This window comes from Nannospalax galili, unplaced genomic scaffold (genome assembly GCF_000622305.1).
Source record: "Nannospalax galili isolate Female #2095 unplaced genomic scaffold, S.galili_v1.0 scaffold129, whole genome shotgun sequence".
Lineage (NCBI taxonomy): Eukaryota > Metazoa > Chordata > Mammalia > Rodentia > Spalacidae > Nannospalax > Nannospalax galili.
The window spans coordinates 794,506-814,801 of NW_008360030.1; the positions used below are offsets into that span (position 1 = coordinate 794,506).

Consider the following 20,296-nt stretch of genomic DNA (forward strand, 5'->3'; position numbering starts at 1 on the left):
TTTTTCCTCTCCTAAAACTTTAGTGTTATCAAATAGTCAGAATTTCCACTTTTAGATGTCTGAACTTCATCATTAACTGTTCCCCACATGGCTACTCTTTGTTCTAACACAATAACTAAACAGTTTGGGTGTCCCCACTGATTCAGGATGCCTTCTCTACGTATGTGTAGTTCTATATTTTCCATTCTGGTCCATTGCTATGTCTCTACTCATGAGTTAATAACACAGTGCCATCTGATGAGGCCCTTAGAAAACATTTAAAAATCTGGTGGAGTCAGTGCCCTCTTGTTGCTTTTCTCTCCCCCACCTTCTGAGTTTTCCTAGTTCTTGCTTGTTTGATTTGACATGTGACTCTAGAATAAGTTTGCCTAGTTGCTGGCCAAATGCCTTTGGCATTTTATTAGGAGAGCAGTGAATTTGTATGTCAACATGGAGAGGATTGTTTTTATGACTCTTCCTAGTCAGGGATTTCTTATGCCTTCTGATGTGTTCTTGAATTCTCTTAAGTTTTGTACATTTTTAAGCTTATTCTTAGATATTTTATATTTTTGTTACTCTTTTGTTTTACTTATATTTTACTTTGGTGTATTTTATTTTTTATACTATCATAAATGAGGTCTTTTCATCTGTTATCCTTTTTTTTTCTTTTTTGAAACTGTGTCTTATATATTCCAAGCTGGGCTTGAACTTGTTCTGTAACCTAGGATGACCTTGATCTTCTGATTCTTCTTCACATCTGGAGTACTGGACTCACAGGTGTACAGCACCACACCGAGTTTGTTAGTGCTGGGGCTCAACCCCATGCATGCTAGGTGAGCTAGCTCTACCAACTGAGCTACCTCTCCAGCCCATCCATTAGCTCTTTAAATTGTATTACTACTCTGAATCTTAAAAAATTGAGTTGGGGCAGTAACTCAGTGGGAGCATGAGGGAGGCCATGGGTTCCATTCATAGCAACGTAGAACAATTAAGAAAAAGATAAAGTAAGAAATCAAAGTCCTGAAAATGGATTTGCATTTCTAGTGTAAACATTAGCAATACTAGGTTGATCATAAGTCTTTGAAGGCAGAGAAGGCTGAACCCAAGGATATGTTGGTTGGTTTGGTGGAGGCTTGCCAAATATGACCTAGAACTTAAAAAGGTTAACAGCTTGGTCACTGAATAACTATATTAACTCTATGTTGAATGACAAGTGTTAAAAGTCTATATTTGATCAAGGCCAACCCAAAACTTAGAATGAATCTCTGATATAAATAAATCAGAAATTTTATTCAGAGATACATTATTATTATTATAATTTTATTAAAATGTTAGAAACGTTTTGGTTCTTTTGAGACAGGGTCTCACTATGTAGCACTGGTTATCATGAAACTTGCTATGTAGATCAGACTGGTCTTGAACTCACAGAGATCCTCCTGCCTCTGCCTTCTGAGTACTGGGATTAAAGGTACTACACACTCAGCTAGTAATCATTTTTGTGAAGTTAGATATTATAGAGCAAAACAGTTTCTCAGAATCATATGCTGCTAGACCACATGTGAGCTCTTTTGATGTAATGGGCACGATGCCAAAGAAGTAACAAGAATTTAAATTTTGACATATGTTCCCTCTCATTTGTGGCTCTTAGCTCCAAATCTTCAGATGTGAGTATATATCCTGAAGTAATTAAGAAGCCAGGAAACTAAAAAGAAACCATGGAGGAAGAGGGGAATGAGCTTGAGAAAGAGGGGAAATAGTGGGACATAGGCATTATCAAGAGGAAAATGGCAAAATGGGGGGGTACTTTAACTTGGGAGGGAGAACTATACAGGGGGAGAGAGGGAAGAGAGAAGTAATACTTAGATGATATGAAAAACCATACAGGAAATGTATTATTTTGTAACCCTACTGAAAAATGTGTGTGTGTGTGTGCACACGCACATGCATGCTCGTGTGTGCATGTAGCTGAAGGCTATATAACAAAAACCACAATACCAGGCAAGGGAAACTTCCCTTTGAATTGTTAGGGTAGTCCAAGAGACTCCTAATACAGGCTATTGCCATGACTCTTAGTTATATCCCAGAACTTGAAGGTAAGACTCTTTTGCTGAATACACAACATATTTCAGACATAGGATTTGAGCAGTTGAGCTGGAACTGACCTGGAAGCTTCCTCCCTGAAGAATAGATGTCATAGTGTCAGAAAATACTATGCAAACTGCCAAGGGAGAAAAACCAATCAATGATCCTTCCCAGTTGTAAAATCTACAAACCACAACAATGACCAGTCCAGCATATTATCTCTATTGTGAGACTTTTATCTTGGGGATAATTAACAGCTGTCTAATTGGATTTAAGGTCCACTCAATGGGAGGGAATTCATGTGTGGTACTCTAGACATAGCCAAATACACATAGCTGGGGAGGTCATAGACCCTAGAGAAGAACCTACTCCTGTCACTTCCCTAGACCAGTGTAACTTCTTATATTCTAAATATATATCCCTATATTCATAGGTAAGTATAGCTTTCACCACTCATCAAAGGAGCTTCTTTTTGAAGCAGATGGAGACTATTGAAAAGTTCCACAACTGCTCAAATGTAGAGAATAAGTGACTGTGATGTGCCCAACCATAAGTGATACATCTATAATATAACCTCTACACCCAAGACTCAGGGAACTGCAAAAGAGGGGATGGAAGGATTATAAGAGCCAGAGGAACAAGGCTAGATAATTCATTCTAGACATGATAGGAAAGCTGCACCCATGGAATCTCCACAGTATGGTAGGCTGAAAAGATCTGCATAATGACAAAACCAGTTGACATGCAAATGTGGATGAGGGTCCTACCTCTAGATGAAGAAATACAGGCAATCACTGGATGCTGAGGAAGGGAGAGTCAGGTTTCTCCAGGGGCTAGCTCCCCAAGCTAATCCCAAATCTAATCCCAAACGGTCAGTCCTAAACACATGTACACATGAACAGCACTAAGTGAACAAAATGTACACACACACACTCAAGATACCTGCTAATAGATAATGCATTCTAGACATGATAGGTAAGTTACACCCATGAAATCTCTATACTGTGGTTGCTCTGCATATATGCATATTTATAAATGTATATATATATATATATGTAACAAGGATCAACAAAGAGAACAAGAAATTGAAAGGGAATTGGGGAGATGTGGGAGGAGTTGGAGGGGGGACTAGGAGGGGTAGAAATTGTGCTAAGAAAAATAAATTTAAATTTTTAAAAAAAGATTAAGGTTTTGTAATGTTCTAAATGCTAATGCACCAAACAATTCTAATAGAACCAGAATTGTGTTATAATATGATATGCATTACTTTATTTTCCATTTTTAATCGAAAATATTAGATATTTGTTAAGTTATCCAGATATACTATTTTTCCTCAAGTTCTTTTTTTTTTCTTACACAGGGTCTCCCATAGCCCCAGCCAGCTTGGAACTCACTATGTAGACCAAGCTGGCCTTGATCTCACAGAGATCTGCCTCCCTCTCCCTCTTGAGTGCTGGGATTAAAGGCATGTACCACCACACACCTGGCGTTTCCCTTAGGTTCTTTTAACTACTGAACTCCTGACTCATTGATACATCCAACAAATATTCACTTTAAAAAGTTATTTTACATTTATGTATTTGTGTGTGTGGGTGCATGTGTGTGAGTGCACATCCACAGTGCTTGTGGAGGTCAGAAGACAACTTGCATGATTCAGTTCTCTCCTAACATGTGAGTTCCAGGGATCAAACTCAGATTGTCAGGCTTGACAGTAGGTGCCTTACCAGCTGAGCCATCTCACTGGACGTTACTGTAGTTTTTTTCAATGTTTATTTTTTATTGAATTTTTATGCATTTCATACAAAACATCTTAATCATCTTTATAACCCCTCCCCCACTTGCACTCCCTATAGCCCACCTCATTAGATTTCATGCATTATGTCATATAGCTTAAGGCTTATCAAGTCAATTTTGTGTACCCCGATGTCCCTCAATGAAGACTCTTCATCCACTAGAGTCTAATCAGCCTGTCTAGATTCTCTCCCTTGTTAAAGAAGACCAAGTCTCAGTTACCCAGCAGTAATCAGCTGCCAATAGTTCTTTGGCTAAGGTTGGGGCCTGCTGCCCATTTCCTCAGTTATATGCTAGGTTTTTGTCTGATTGAGTTTGCATTTTTTTAAAAAAAGTATTTATTAAGGTATGATTTACATATAATAAAATTCACTCCTTTAAAATATATACTTGTTTCTTTTGTAAACACCACCAGTACCAGGATGTAGAACATTTTTGTTCTCTTGAAAAGTTTTTATGCACTTTTGTAGAACATACTTTCTGTCTAGGCTTAGTTCTTGGCAACTACTCATCTATTTTCTAGCTCTCTGGTTTTGCCTGTTTGGGAACAAATAAGTAGCCTTAACCTTGTGTGTCTGATTTCTTTGACATAATGTTTAATGTTTACCAATGATTTATTCCTGTTTTGTTTCTGAGTTGTATTCCATTGTATGGATGTTTCACAGTTTATTTACACATTCACTATTTGTTGAACATTTTGGTTGCTTTTACTTTGGGGGTATTTTAAATAAAGCTGCTCTGCACACTTACCTACATGTCTTTGTGTGGGCATGTGTTTTATTTCTGGTTACATGGTAAGTGTATTCTTAATTTTGTGAAAACCTGGCAACCTTTTTTAAAGGGTCTGAGCATCTTGGATTCCCAGCAGCAGTGTAAAAGATGTCCAATTTTTCCACCTCCTTACCAATGTTTGCTTTTTAAGGAAGTTTTAATTTTAGCCATTCTAGTGTGAAGTGATATCTTATTATTGTCTTGATTTGCATTTCCCTACTAATTAATGACATTGAACATCTTTCTTATGCTTATTTGTCATCATATGTCTTCATCAGTGAAGTCTGTTTAGATTTTTTGCCTGTTTTACTTTTGGCTTCCTATTAGGTTGTATATTTTATATTTTTGGGTACCAGTTATTTATTGGGTAAATATGGCTTGCATATTTTTTCCCTGCCTATGGCTTATCCTTTCATTTTTTTAACAGTGTCTTTTGCAGAATATAAATTTTAAATTTTGATAAAGTGTAATTTTCCATTTCTCTCTCTCTCTCTGTGTGTGTGCGTGTGTGTGTGTGTGTGTGTATGTGTGCATGTGTGCATGTGCATGCCATGGCACATGTGTGGAGGTCAGAGGACAACTTGTGGTATTAGTTCTTTTCTACCACTGTGTGGGTCCTGGGGATCAAGCTCATCAGGCTTGGTAGCAAGTGCCTTTACCCACTGAGACATCTTGCTGAGCATACATTCTTTTTAAATAAATATTTTTATTTTCCATGAGAATTTCATACCGTGTGTATTTTCATTATATTCCCTCCCAACTCCTCCCCTTAACTCCTCACAGATCTACCCTCACCTCCTTACTCCCCCAACTATGTGTATTTTTAAAAAAAATTAATAACCCACTAACTTCAATTTGTGCTGTCCATATACTTCTGGGTATGGGGCCATTCACTGGAGCATCATAGACCCACCAGGGGCCACACATTAAAGAAAATTGGCTCTTTCTCCCCCAGAAGCCATCAATTTCCCATAGCTCCTCAGTTAGAGGTGAGGGCTCATGAATGCCTTCCCCTCCATGCTAGACTGTTGACTGACTTGGTCTTGTATAAGTCTTGTGCAGGCAACCACAGGTCCTGTGAGTTCACGAGTACAGTAGTCCTGTCATGTCTAGAATACATGGTTTTGTTTTGGCCATAGGTTCTTAATAAGTAAACCTTTTATATATAGAATTTAGAACTTTCACAGTATGAACATATCCTTCAAGACACTGATAAAATTTCTACATATAAAACACTTGAGATAATTTTGACTCTTTTTAATTGAAATTATGTGAATTTTATACATATATTGATATTTAGATCCCCTCCTCTATTTGCATCCCTTGTATTACCCATTACCCAATTTCATGTACTCTATACATAAAGTCAAATTTGTGTCCTCAAATTCCCTTCAGTGTGGACCCACCCCCTGGAGCCTGGTCAGTCTGTCAAGTCTCACCCTTAAACAAGACTGAATTTCTGCCTCCCAACAGCCATTATTTGCCAATAGTTCCTCAGCAGGGCTGGGGTTTCTTACCCACTTCCCCACATCTATGCTGGGATCTTGTCTGCCTTGAGCTTATGTGAAACTTGTGCATGCTGTCATCATTTCTGTGAGTTCCTATGAGTAACTGCCAAGCTGTATGGAAAACTGTTTCCTTGTGGTCATCTTCTGACTCTTAAAATCCTTCTACCCTTTTCCCACAGTGATCCCTGAGCCATGGATATTCATGGATATTCATGGATAAGCAATCTACAGCCTCTTATTCTCTGCACTATTGCCAGTTGTGGTTCTCTGTGTTAATCACTATCAGCTGCATAGGGAAGCTTCTCTGGTGAGAGTTGAGAGAGATATTAATCTATGGGTATAACAGTAAGTCATTAGAAGTCAGTTTAAGGCTATATCTATTTAGTAAATTAATAGTACTAGGCTTTTCCCTGTGGCCTGTAATCTGTCTAGTCACAGGTTCTTAGGCCTGATATCCATGTCATGTATATTTTCCCTCCTATGAAGTGGACCTTAAATCCAATTAGAAAGTGGTTGGTTACTCCCATATTATTCATGCCACTATTGCACCAGTGGGCATATCTTGCTAGGCCAGTTCCTGTTGAAGCACATGGGATTCACGGCTGGATAAGGTTGATGATTAATTTACTCTTTTGGTAGCATGCATAGCACCTTCCGGCACTATGAAAGCTAGCCAGTAGAGATGAGTTTTAAAGTCAGAATCAGCTTGATTTCTCCTTGTTCTACAATTCATATCTGTAGTATCTTCAGCAAAAGGGTCACCATGAAGTTATGGTGAGTAACCAAGATCAGGGGCAATGGCCAGTGTTGACTGAGAGTCTATAGGACCCCTGGTCAACAGCTTCAAAAGAGGAGTTCATTCCTGGCATTGGGTTTTTACTTTGCTAGCCTATGGTTTCTAGTAACAGGTAGTGTCCCCCTGTTACAAGCGAACTCCTTTTAATCTCTTTTTATAATGTATATACTTTAAGAAGCTTCTATAGTGGTAGGTTTCCATATGGCTTTCTTAAAGGCTTTTTGTGTTGGTTATCCCTCCCCATACTCCCTCTTCTGCCCTCCCCTCCCCTCCCATTGCCCATCCCATTTAACCCTTCCTACTCTATTATTCCCCTTTCTCCCTTTATATCACTGCATTTTACCTCCCATCTCAAGAAGTAGCCCCCCCATGGTTGTTGTTTATTAGTTTCATGACCTCTCTAGATTATCAAATTGAAACATGCATATCTAAGATTTTTTCAAAACTAGCATTCATTTATGATAGAGAACATGCAATATTTGTCTTTCTGGGTCTAGGTTACCTCACTCAGGATGATTGTTTCCAGTTCCATACATTTACCTGTGAATTTGATAATTTTTTTAAGAGGATGTTTTTAATTACTGCATCTACCTCATTTGTTGTTATGGGTCTGTTTAATTTATTTATGTCATTTTGATATAACTTTGGCAGGCCATACATATATAGAAATTTATCCATTTCTTGACTTTCTAGTTTAGTGGAATATAGATTTTTAAAGTATGTCTTTACAGTTTTCTGGATTTCCTCAAGGTCTGTTTTAATGTTTCCCTTTTCATCTCTGAGTTTGTTAATTTGTGTCATCATTCTCTCTCTTTTGGTAATTTAGCTAAAGTTTGTCAATCAAGGACATAAATTCCTTAAATCTGTTTTTATCATGGAAAAATTTTCTTTCTCCTTCAATTACAACTTATATATTTTTTTCTGGGTATAGTAGTCTAGGCTGGAATCTGTGTTCTTTCATGCTTTGTAGGACATTGGTCCAAACCCTTGTGGCTTTCATAATCTCCATTGAAAAGTCAGCTGTTCTTCTGATGGCCTGCCTTTATAGGTGACATGATCTTTCTCACAGCTTTTGATAACTTCTTTTTGTTCTGTACATTTAGTGTTTTGACTCTTATATGATGTGGGGGTTTCTTTTCTGGTCCTGTCTACTTGATGATCTGTATGCCTCTTGTTCCTTGATAGGTATCTTTTTCCCTAGATTTTGGAAATTTTTTTCTATAATTTCATTAAATATATTTTCGGTGCCTTTGACCTAGGTTTCTTCTCCTTCTATGCCTGTGATTCATAGGTTTGGTCTTTTTACAGTGTCCCAGAGATCTTGCATATTCAATTACTTGGTTATTTTATATTTAAAGTTTTCTTTGATTGAGAAATCCATTTCTACAAGCTCGTCTTCAAGATATGATATTCTGGGACTGGAGAGAAGGCTCAGTGGTTAAGAACACTGACTGCTCTCCCCAGCACTTACATGGCAGTTAATAACCATTATAACTCCAGTTCCAGGGGATCCAACACCTTCTTCTGACCTCCATGGGCATTGCATGACATGGGAACACTTACATACATATAGGCAATACATTCATACATATAAAATAAAAATAATAAATAAAAATAAAAAATATGATATTCTTTGTTCCATTCCTCTACTTCCTTTTTATTTCTTTCCTCTAAGCTCTTTGTTTGAGTTTCAGAGTTTTTCATTTCAGTTTGATTTTCCTTCAGACATTCTGTCTTTATTAAATTCTAATTCTGGTTTTGAATTGTTTTAGTTATTTCGTTCAACTGTTCACTTGTGTTTTCATGGTCTTTATTCAGTTGTCTATTCATATTTTCTTTGAGTTCCCTGAACATATATTTATAATTGCTATTTTGAAATCATTGTCTTGTCCATTAGCTAGGTTACCATTCTCAGGAAACATTGTGATGGGATGCTTATTTTTATAGGAGACATATTATACTGGTTATTCATGTTGTTTTTGTTTTTGTTTTTCTCCAATGAGACTTAGGCATCTGAACTTGTTTTGTTGGTGGTGTTTCTTGTTATTGTAGGTGATCTTGTCTTTATTTGAATGGTTGTTTTTGTCTTTGGTAGCTGTTTTCCAAATTTTCAGGTTAAAGCCCAGCTGAATAGTGCTTAGTGTTCAGTTTGGGGGGGCACTTTATGTTGTTGTGAAAATGGGGTGTAAGAAGTGGCCTTAGTTAAGGAAAGACTGGGTGCAACTTTTGAGTTGAGGTTCCAGGGTTGACTCCTCATGATCCTGGAACAACAGGGTGGGCTGGGTGGTTGCTAGGTGAACAGGCTGACTGATAGGTCATACTGGGAGAACTCATAGGTCTTGGGTTGCAAGAATTCTAGTAACCCAAACAGATCTGAGAGCTGAGATGGTGGAGTGCAGGGAGGCATGGGAAAGGAAACCTACCAGTACAAGCCTGGGAAAGCTTCTAGATCTGGGGACTCACAAGAGTCCTGCCAGAGCTGAGATGATGAGGTGCAGGGAAGGGTGGGAAAGCACTTGTGATTTTTACTCAAACATAGAAATGGACTTAATAAATGACATGTCCTCTATTTCTTGGGTGGTTATGCTGAGCACATATCAAGATAGCCTTTCCCATCACATGGTCATTAATCACTAATAAAGAATCTCAAAATGACATTTTAGGAGATATCCTGTTACTTTTATAAGATTGAAGATAATTTTATATAAGTCAAACTTTGTGACATCCCTAATTAATATGGCTTGGTTCCTTGTCCTTATTCTGGCATTTTCTAGTTAAGTACTGATTTCAATCTGTCCATGAAGAGACTCAAGTAAGTTCTATCATGATTTTCACAAGGTTTAAGTCATGGGATGAATATCCAAGCATTTATTTTCATTTATTTTTGCATTCATATGTGTGTGTGTATGTGTGTGCATGTTTGCATGTATGGGCACGTGTGTGTGTGTGTGTGTGTGTGTGTGTGTGTGTGTGTGTGTAGGTATACGTGCATGTGTGGGTGCATGTATGTGGATGCCAGAGGTTGATGCCAGGAGTCTTCCTCAGTTGTTCTCAACTTCATTAGTTGAGGCGGGGTGTCTCAGTTGAACCCAGATCTTGCTGATATGACTTATGTAGCCAGCCTGCTTGCTCCAGGGATCCTAAGTTTTGTCCTTCTGAAAACAGAAATTACAAGTCTGAACTCTGTCATGTTTGTATGGCAAGCACCACTTTATCTGTTGAGCTATCTGCTTTCCCTCACCAAGCATTTCCTGGCTATTATGGCTCCAGTTACAAGAATGTGTGTGGAAATGCCATGCACCAGATTTTTTAGGAAATTAGCATTTTTTGAGGCTCAGTGGTAGAGTGCTTGTCTAGCTTGTGTGAGGCACTGCGTCTATACCATACCCAGCACTATCTTAAAAAAAAAATAGATCCTAGCTTTATGATGACTTTGAAGTATCTTCCCCTCCTCTTATATAATTGAGTGGTTTGAATAAGGCTTGTTATGTAGCCTTTAACATTTCATATGCATAAGGATCACTGTCATCCAGACGTTGAGGCTTTTAACATTCCATAACTTTCGTTCACTATAGCAGAATAATTGTGACATAGTTTCATTAGCTGCTTAAATGCAATTGATGTTTTGCTCAGTTTTAGTATTTAAATGACTGTGCTTGAGTGCCAGATGATAGAGGAAATAGAGAAAAGGTTTCTGCCTCTAATAAGTGATGCCATAAGTGGAGCACAACTGTGTATGCTTAACTGAAGGGCATGGCATGTTGTCTGGCAGAAGTTAGGTATATGGGGATTAGATGGGCAAAATGAGACAGGAAACATTGTGGAGGCTCTCAATGATCCTTTTGGGGCCTGAAGTTCCAGTTTATTAAAGAAGTGGATTGGTATTCACCAGTGAAGGCTTGGGATGACTTAGGCATGCCTGAGCGTGACTTTGAACTTTCAGATTCTGTAATTTTATAAAAGTAGAGTTGGGCCTGGGGGTCTAGCTCACTTGGTAGAGTATTTGTCTAGCATGCACAAAGCCCTGTATTTTATCTCCAGCACTATCTAAAGCAGGCCTGTTGGTACATGCATGCCTATAATCCTAGCATTTGGGAAGCAGAGACAGGAAGATCAGAAGTTCAGGGTCATCCTTGGCTGAATACTGAGTTTAAGCCCATCTTGGGATACATGAGCACTGTTTCAAAACAAAACAGTAGAGTTAAGATATTTGGGGGATGTGGTGTCTACTTTGGTGCTCCACCCAATGCTCCACCTGGGTCAGGGAGCTGTGAATAAACATGTCTGAGAGTGATATCAGAGGTTGGTGGGAACAGAGGCTGTGACTTATTTTGTTAACAGGATCTGCAAACATTTTTTCTATCCTCTATAGCAGTCATATGTGACCCTTGTGGGTGAAGGGGAAGAAGAAGCTGTGTACATGGGTAGCCGTTGGGCCTCTTGTTGAAATGTAGATGCCATCCTTATGTATTTCTGTCTTGCATCCCTTTGCAGAGCTAAGTTCATGTACTGAATGGCAACTTGCTTGTGTCTTGGGAGTCTGTCTGCCTGCTAGACCCCATCACCACATCTGTAATTCTGCTCTGCCTCTTTGCACTGACAGGTTAGCATGCCAAACAAACTAGGGTTGTGTCAGAGCTGAGAGAGGGATCTGAATTAGGATCAGGGCAATGAGAAAGTAGAAGAATAGGGTAGGCACCAGTACTCCAGCCAGGAGTTTAGGAGGTGTTCTGGGAACAAAAGGGAGAACAGAACTCCAATTCCACCTTTGGTGAGAGGCCCAAGTATGGTCAGGGACTTTTTCTAGTTGTGTTACCATTTTTAAAGTTTTCATTTTCATTTTTAAACTTTAAGCAAGAGTTCTTAATCTAGATGCTGATATGCCCATCAAATTGAGTCAGTAGAAAATGCATTGAATCTGCCTATTGTGTCATATACCCCAACTTAGCCACCCAGCCCACTGTAGAGTGTGAGGTATTTTCCTCATGGGCTCAGGGCTGACTGGGAGCTGCAGCCCAGCAATACAAGAGATGATAGTTTTGCTAGCTTGGGTAAAGATCTAAGTTTGGAATACAGTATAGGTATAGTTTCTGTGGAACACATCACTTTTGTACCATCTTAAAGTTAAGAAATCTTATAAGTTGAACCATTGTAATTCGAGGGCTGTCTGAATGTGTTAAACAATATTCCAGGAATTTTATAAATACTAACTTACTTAATTCCTCCTAGTATCTCAACGTCATTTAGTTTTCTGGTAAGAAAACTAAGTCACAGAGTAATCAAGGGACCTGTCTTGGTCATCTGGCTTACTAAATGGTGAAGCAGAGCTTTAAAGTAGCCTGGCTTCACACTCCCTATTCTGAACCTTCTGATTGTTGTAGCTTCTTTCCCCTATTCTTCCTCATAGGAAATGAGGGAATGAATAACTTTGTATTGCCATTGTTGGTGACTGTATTAGAACACTCATGCTGGTTCAGCTGCACCTGATTATACCACTGTTCAGCTTATGGGGAGTGCAGGGGAAGCTAGCACTACCCTGTGGCTTGTAATCCTGTTCTAACTAGAGAAGGCTCGTGCTGTGACTTGTGTGTCTTCTATCATGTCTGTTGACCCACTTTGTTACTAAGACAGTGCTCTCTCCCAACCCCTTGTGTCTAAAGGCATAGATCACCTATATCCTTGACAGGGCTCCTGCAGGCTCCTTCTCTCCCTCTGCTTCTTCATGGGGGAATGAGTTTGCTTAGGGAGATTAGTCTTGAGCCATGAATGTGCACTTGTAGCTTGCTCAGGGATATAGACATGCCGGACAGTAGTGCTTTGTCTCTTTTCCCTCTCCTCCCTGCCTCCTCGTCTGCCTTCTTTTTATTTTATTTTTTTAATTTTTAATTTTTTTTTAGAAAAGGTCTCCCTGTAGCGCCCCAGTTGTCCTAGAACTTGCTATGTAGACCAGGCTGGCACTCAGTTTCACAGAGATCTGCTTGCCTCCGTCTCCAGAGTGTTGGGATTAAAAGTGTGCACCGCTGTTACTGGCATTTTCATCCTATTTTTTAAAAAAGAAATCTCATTGTCAGTACAAGGGATGCCTCACTTGGACATGTTAGATATAACAAAAGGAAGCAAATGGTTCTTTTTCTTTTTTAAAATTTTATTTATTATTTTATGTATATGCGTGTATTGCCTGCATGTAGGTAAGTGCACCCGTGTCATGCAATGCCCGCGGAGGTAAGAAGAGGCCGTTGGATCCCCTGGGACTGGAGTCACAGACAGTTGTTAGCTGCCATGTGGGTCCTGGGGTTCGAACCTGGGTCTTCTGCAAGAACAACCAGGGTTCTTAAGCACTGAGCCATCTCTCCAGCTCTGCAAATGGTTCTTTTTCTAAGACGAACCTGGTGGCATGTGTATGATTAAGCCCTTGCATTATAAATGCCCAGGCTTTATGCAGTGATGATTATATTGTACCCATCTTTTATTTGCTAGCTAGCTAGAGTACCTTACTTTTTCATCACAGCCGTCATTCCTTGCTACAAAGCAGTGGTTTGGTTTCTAGGTCAGCATGGTAAGCAACCTAATATTTTATTACAGCTCTCCAGCCCTTCCCAATTGCTAGCTGGGCAGAGGCTGTGGAAGTAGACTGAACAGTGTTTTTTTCCTACTGTCATATTTTTCACTGAAAGGGAGCATGACATATTCTTCTGTGGAAGAAGCTGTGACAATTGGTTCTTTCTGGTGGCTTAAAATGAGAGATTATTACCTGCTAACTAAGAAAGGCCTTTTGCTTTGAACCCATAATTGAACTTGCATAAAGCAGGTAGTAAATTGCAGACCCAGCATTACAATGACCTGCAGCCACAAATAAGGACCAATTTTGTTACATAAAGCATTGCAATCTCAAATCACCAATTTAGTGTTATTTTAAGCATCCATCTCTTACTTGGCTACTTTAATCCTCCAGTTCTTTATGTGTAATACAGAAATGAAACAAAATAAATGGGATTGATGAAAGTCTTTCCTTACCTCACAGAATTTTAGTTTTTATAAGTAACCTTAGATAAATTCAGGAAACTAAGGGATGGGCAGGAAGGAGTAATTACTTGTGCACAAAGAGCTCTCCCTTCTCCTTTCTATTGCAAATAACTGCATTAGCTAGATTAACACTGTATTAGAAAGTATTTTTGTTAAATTAGAGATTTCTAACTTATATTTACAAAAAGTCCATAAATAAGAGAGGCACTTCTTTTTAAAAAAATGTAATATTTTAAATTTATTCTTTAAACATTTTATTCACATATATAATGTATTTTGCTCATATTCACTTCCCTCTCCTCCCCTTCCAATTCTTCCTGGATCCGCTCACATCCTCCCTTCCAAGTTCATGTCCTCTTTTCTTTTTTCCTTAAAAAAAATGCCATCGAATCTAATTATTGCTGCTCATATGTGTGTGAGTGTGGGGCCTTTCACTGGTGTATGGTCAATCTACCAGGAACCACACCCTTAAAGAAAATCAACTCTCCTTTCCCTCGCAGCCATCAATTGTTGGTAGCCCCTCAGCTAGGGGTAGAGGGCTCTTATGCCCCTAAGACAGGCACTTCTTTTTTAATATTTTATTATTTTATTTTATGTGTATGTGTGTATTGCCTGCATGTAGGTAAGTGCACCCGTGTCATGCAATGCCCGCGGAGGACAGAAGAGGCTGTCGGATTCCCTGGAACTGGAGTTACAGACAGTTGTTAGCTTCGGGTGCTGGGATTTGAACCCAGGTCTTCTGCAAGAACAGTTGGTGTTCTTAACTGCTGAGCCATCTCTCCAGCCCCAAGACAGGCAGTTCTTATTAGGAGGACTTTAACAGGTATTTAAACATTAAGGAGATGATGTGTCTAAAACACGGTGGCTCTCTAAGTGAAAGCTTTATATTCATTTGAAACTTATAACCACAGACCACTTATATGTGGAACACCTTTGCATTTGAAGGTAAAGAGCTAGTAAGGCTATTATTGGACATAGTGTGTAGTACTTCGTTTCCACACACATAGGAAAAAAAAAACACAAGCAAATTTTTCATCAAAGTGAGTTTTAAATTTTTTAAAATTTATTTTTATCTTATGTTTATGAATGCTTTGATTACAGGTCTACAGTTTCCACAGAGGCCAGAAGAGGACATCAGATCCTCTAGAACTGGGGTTACAGATGGTTGTTAGCTCCTGTGTGGGTACTGGGAACCGAACCCAGGTCCTCTGTAAAAGCAGCCAGTGCTCTTAACTGCTGAGCAGCCTTTCTAGCTCCCAAAGTAGATTTCTAAAAAATGTATATTTTCATTTAATTTTTGTGCATTTCATATAATACATCTTAATCATATTTAGATTCTCTCTCCTATATGTTCTGCACTCCATAGCACACCCACAGGATTTCATGCATTTGTCATATATCTTAAGGCCTATTGAGTCCAGTTTGTGTGTCCAGATGTCCCTCAGTGTAAGTTCATCCACTGGAGCCTGTTCAGCCTATCTCTTGACACTGCCTTGAAGATCTATTCCCCCTCACCTAACAGTGATCAGCTGCCAATGGCTCCTTGGCTAAGGTTGGAGCCTCTTGCCCATTTCCCCAGTTCTGTGCTGGTTTTTGTCCGATTGAGTTTGCATGGGTCTTTTGCACATTGTGACATTGCTGTAAGTTCATATGAGCAAGGTCCCAGAAGCCCAGAAGACTCTGTTTCCTATGGTCATGGACCAGCCCTGTCTCTTACAATCTTTCCCCTCCTCTTCCACAATGCTCCCCGAGCCCTGGGTGGGTGAAGTTTAATATAGGAGCCCTATCCAGGGACACACATGCTGCAGTCTCTTATTATCTACAGTTTGGCTGGTGGTAGTCTTCTGTGTTCATTGCCTCTGTTACATGAGGAAGCTTTGTTGGTGACAGTTGAGAGATGCATTAGTGTTCTTTCTACCCCTTGTTATACTATGTTACATGAGTTTTAGGTGTAGAGGTTCTATTGTAGATGTGTCACTTAGGGTGGACATCTCTCAAACACTTATTCTCTGTGTGTGAACAGTTGTGGAACTTTGTAATAGTCTCCATCTATTGCAAGAAGAAGCTTCTTTGATGAGTAATGACTGGCATACTTGTTTGTAAATATAAGGATCCATATTTAGCATACAGCAAGAATTTACATTTGTCTAGAGATGTGACAATGTAGGTTTTTTTTTTTCTAGGATCTATGACCTCTGCAGCCATGTGTATTTGGCTATGTTTACAGTGCCACACATGAGTCCTTTGCCATTGAGTGGACTAAGTCCAATTAGACAACTGTTGATTACCCCCAAGAAAAGTGCCAGTACTGTACCTATATACTTTGCTGTGCTGGTTGGTCATTGTTGGGGTTATTAGGCTTTCAAGATGGGGTTGGACCATTGATTGATTTTCTCCCTTAGCAACTTGAATAACATCTTTAAAAACTGTGAGAGCTAGTCTTCAGGGAGGAGGCTTCCAGGTCAGTTCTGGCTACATTGCTCCAAGTCCTATGTCTGAAGTATGTCCTGTCTTCAGAAATAGGGTCTTATCTTCAAGTTCTGGGAGGTAATCAAGGGCTGTGGCAAAAGCCTGTGTTATTTTGGGAGTTTCTTGGACCACCATGCCTAACAATTTGAAGGGAGGTTTCTGATACTGTGTTTCTTGTTATATAGCCTTCAACTATACACATTCACTCATGTACAGACATTGTTTATGTATTTTTCCGTAGGCTTTTGAATCACACAGGGAGAGAGATGAGAGACAAATAATGCTTGGGTGCTGTGAAAAACCAAAGTGGGTTTTAAAAAAAATTATAAAACCTCAGAATAGAGTAGGAAATCCATCATTATTGTAGTATATAATTTTAATGAAGTTATGTGTTGATTGAGGATGTGGGAAGGAACAAAATCGCAAAAATGCATCTTGCCAGCCCAACTGCATTCCTTCACAAACTGCCCTTGCTACAATGCAGAGCATCTTTTTTGTTTACTTATTTATTGGTTGTTCTTCCCTGCTCACTCTAAATCATAAGGTTGTAAAAGGTAGGGTCCCCTTGATTATTTAGTTCACCATTGCTTCAATAGTGGTTACATGAGAGTCTCCATAGTCTTTGATGTGGTAGAGCTGATGTGTGGAGATACATGTGTATGATTGCATTTTCTCAACAATGGTCCTTCACTTAAGAAGCTATGTTGTGATCATAATAACTTGAAATGTGCAGCATCTGAAGATGGCTGTACAGGAAATTGAATTTTGAAGAAATATATTTGTTTCTTAAAAGCATAATGGATAAAATTTTAAAGAGAATTATTTGCTCCTGACTTGGAAAGCCAGAGAAACCAGGGCCTGAGGGGTGTGCCCGAAGTGCTTTCCTCCTGTTCTCCTATTTTCATAGCTCTAATTTCTCTCCAGGGTAATGACAATAAGGGGGAATTATTCACATCTTTGCAAGTTTCACTCTTCTGCTGGATGATTAGAGTAAAACAGTGGAAATGCATTGCATGTACCATTTTAGAGAGTTATTATCAACATTTCTTTCTGGCAGTTCTCATTAAATGATGTAACATTAGAAGTGGAAAAACATTAGCTATTGGAGGACTTGAACCTAAATACACTATTGTCTTAAGCTCTATTAAGAATAAGAATTAATAGGGCTGGAAAGATGGCTCAGCAGTTAAGAGCACTGGCTACTCTTGCAGAGGAGCTGGGTTCAATTCCCAGCACCCACATGGTTGTTAACAACTGAGTGTAACCTTAGCACTGGAGAGGTCAGTTAGGCAATCTGAAAAAGAGTTAGGGGAAAATAAAATGAGGCTTTTCTGAGGCAGGCTTAGCAGTGAGGGACTGTAAGCAAGTGCATAGAAGGAAGGGGCTTGTGACGTCTATAAGTAGCTATTTCATTAAGGGGATATTTATTTAACATGTCTTCAGATGAATCAGCTTTCCTGCAGAGTGTTCTCCTGACCAGGTAATTGAGAATCCTGGTTGGATTAACTCCTAAAGCAGGGAACAATAGTTGTCTTTATAACCTTATTTTAGGGGGCAGTTTAGAATGCCATGTCTACACTTAAAGCCAGAAGTAGAACTTGGATTCTATTCTTTTGACAAGTAGCCTTCAGTTTATTGGCCTCAACAAAGTCCTGATACCTCTATTCTCCTTCCTTTCATCTGGTATTTTATGATGTTTCTCTTTCTTAAAAATTGGTGTGTTGACCTCCCTCTGCATCCCTGGGCCTGCATGATCCACAGGCCTCTCTCCGGGGTAAGTCCATGGCGCCCTCCATGCTTGACTCCTCCAGCCTCATTCACCCTCCCATCTCCCCTACCCATCTCTCATCCTAGCCTGGGTCCTGTCCCATTCCTTGTCTTGGTGCCCCAGACACTGGGGGAACCACCACTGCTTCTTGATCCTTTGCGTCCAGACCAACCCAGTTCATTCTGGGGTCCCCAGGAGCCCTCTGGGACTGGTCCCGCCCTCACCTCCCTCTGCTTCCCTGGGCTGCACAACCCGCCAGCTGCTTTCCTAGACAATCGGGCTGACGTTTCCTCTTCTTGATCCTTTGCATCCAGACCAACCCAGTTCCTCAGTGCAGTCCCCAGGAGCACTTGTGGCCTCTTCCCGTCCCCATCTCCTTTTGCATCTCTGGGTGGCATGGCCACCAGCTGCCCTAGAACAGCATCTTTCCTGAGCCTGGCTCCCAGGCCAGTCCAACTCCCAAATTCCTGAAGCCAAAATCTTTCCTGGAGGGATCCAGACCTTAGGAGAAAGCCTGAGAGCATCTGATCCTCATATGACTTGGGCCTCTGTGGGAACTCCTGAAGACAAAAGCAATTTGGCCACTGCAATATAAAATCAAAAGAGAGAACCCAAAGCTTAGAGGAACCAGCTTTTCATGCCCCAAAACTAAACCACAAAGAGACATAAAGTTCACAAAAAGAAGCAGAACTAAACTTGAAGGCTTGAATCTCACATAAGAATCAGAAACTACAAAAGAAATTCACATGTCAAAATCACAGAGAAAAAAATAACATGAAAAACCAAAATAACATATCCCCACCAAATACCAATAGTCCTCTAGAGGAGTACAATGAGAACCCCCTAGAGATAATGCAGGACATGGAAATCAAAAGAACAATTATAAACATGATAAAAGAATTCAGTGAATTTAAAGAACACACAAACAAAGAAATCAAAGAACTGAAGGAAGATAGGGATAAACTTCTGAATGAATTCAGAAAAGAGCTAGAAATATTGAAGACTACTCAGGCTGAAATGAAGAAGGAAGTGAAACACTCAGTAAGCCAATTAGAAACGACAGGAGAAAGCCTCAACAATAGAATGAATGAAATGGAAAAAAGAGTATCAAGGCTGGAAGATAAAGTGGACAAACTAGACCACTCAAGCAAAGATTATGAAAAATTTAAGAAATCAAGAATGAAATGTGCAGGAATTGTGTGACACCATAAAAAGACCAAACTTATGAATCATACGCATACAGGAAGGAGAAGAATCTGAAGATAATGGCATGGACCAGATCTTCAACATAATCGTGGAAGAAAATTTCCCAAAATTAAAGAAAGACATGCCCATACAAATATAAGAAGCATATAAAACACCAAACAGACAGGACCAGAAAAGAAACTCTCCGTGGCACATCATAGTAAAAATACTAAATGTACAGAAAAAGGGACAATACTGAAAGCTGCAAAAGAGAAATAACAAGTCACATATAAAGGAAAACCCATTAGGATTACAGCTGACTTTTCGGTGCAAACTATGAAAGCCAGAAGAGCCTGGACCAAAGTATTCCCAGCTTTAAATAACCATAGATGCCAACCCAGATTACTATACCCAGACAAAATGTCTATTATACTCGAAGGGGAAAGAAAAATCTTCCATGAAATAGGCTGAAGGAATTTATGTCCATAAAACCAGCCCTTCAGAAAGTTCTGGAAGCAACACAAAGAGTTGAAGAAAGTAATGACTATCCCCAATGGGTTGTGGGAAGAAATTCAATGAACTTATAAATGTGGAAAAGTACAGATATATCAAGAATGTAAACAAAAATAAAAATGACAGGATTCAATGCTTATCTTTCATTAATAACTTTAAATACTAATGGACTGCACTCCCCAGTCAAAAGACACAGACTAGGTGAATGGAATAAGAAATAAAACTGATATTTTTGTTGTCTGCAAGGAACTCATCTCACTTTCAAGGACAGACACTATCTTAAAGTGAAAGGATGGAAAAAATATACCAAGCAAATGGTACTAAGAAAAAAGCAGGCACTGCAGTTCTAATATCTGACAGAATAGACTTTAAAGTAAAACTAATCAGAAGAGATAAAGAGGGCCACTTCAT

At 39.3% G+C, this 20,296-nt stretch overlaps 1 protein-coding gene across 2 annotated transcripts in view; it reads left to right on the top strand.

The window, feature by feature from the left end:
- Slc9a7 (solute carrier family 9 member A7) overlaps window positions 1–20,296 on the top strand; it is a 184,506-nt gene that overhangs the window by 24,285 nt on the left and 139,925 nt on the right. The gene's annotated exons all lie outside the window — the stretch shown is intronic.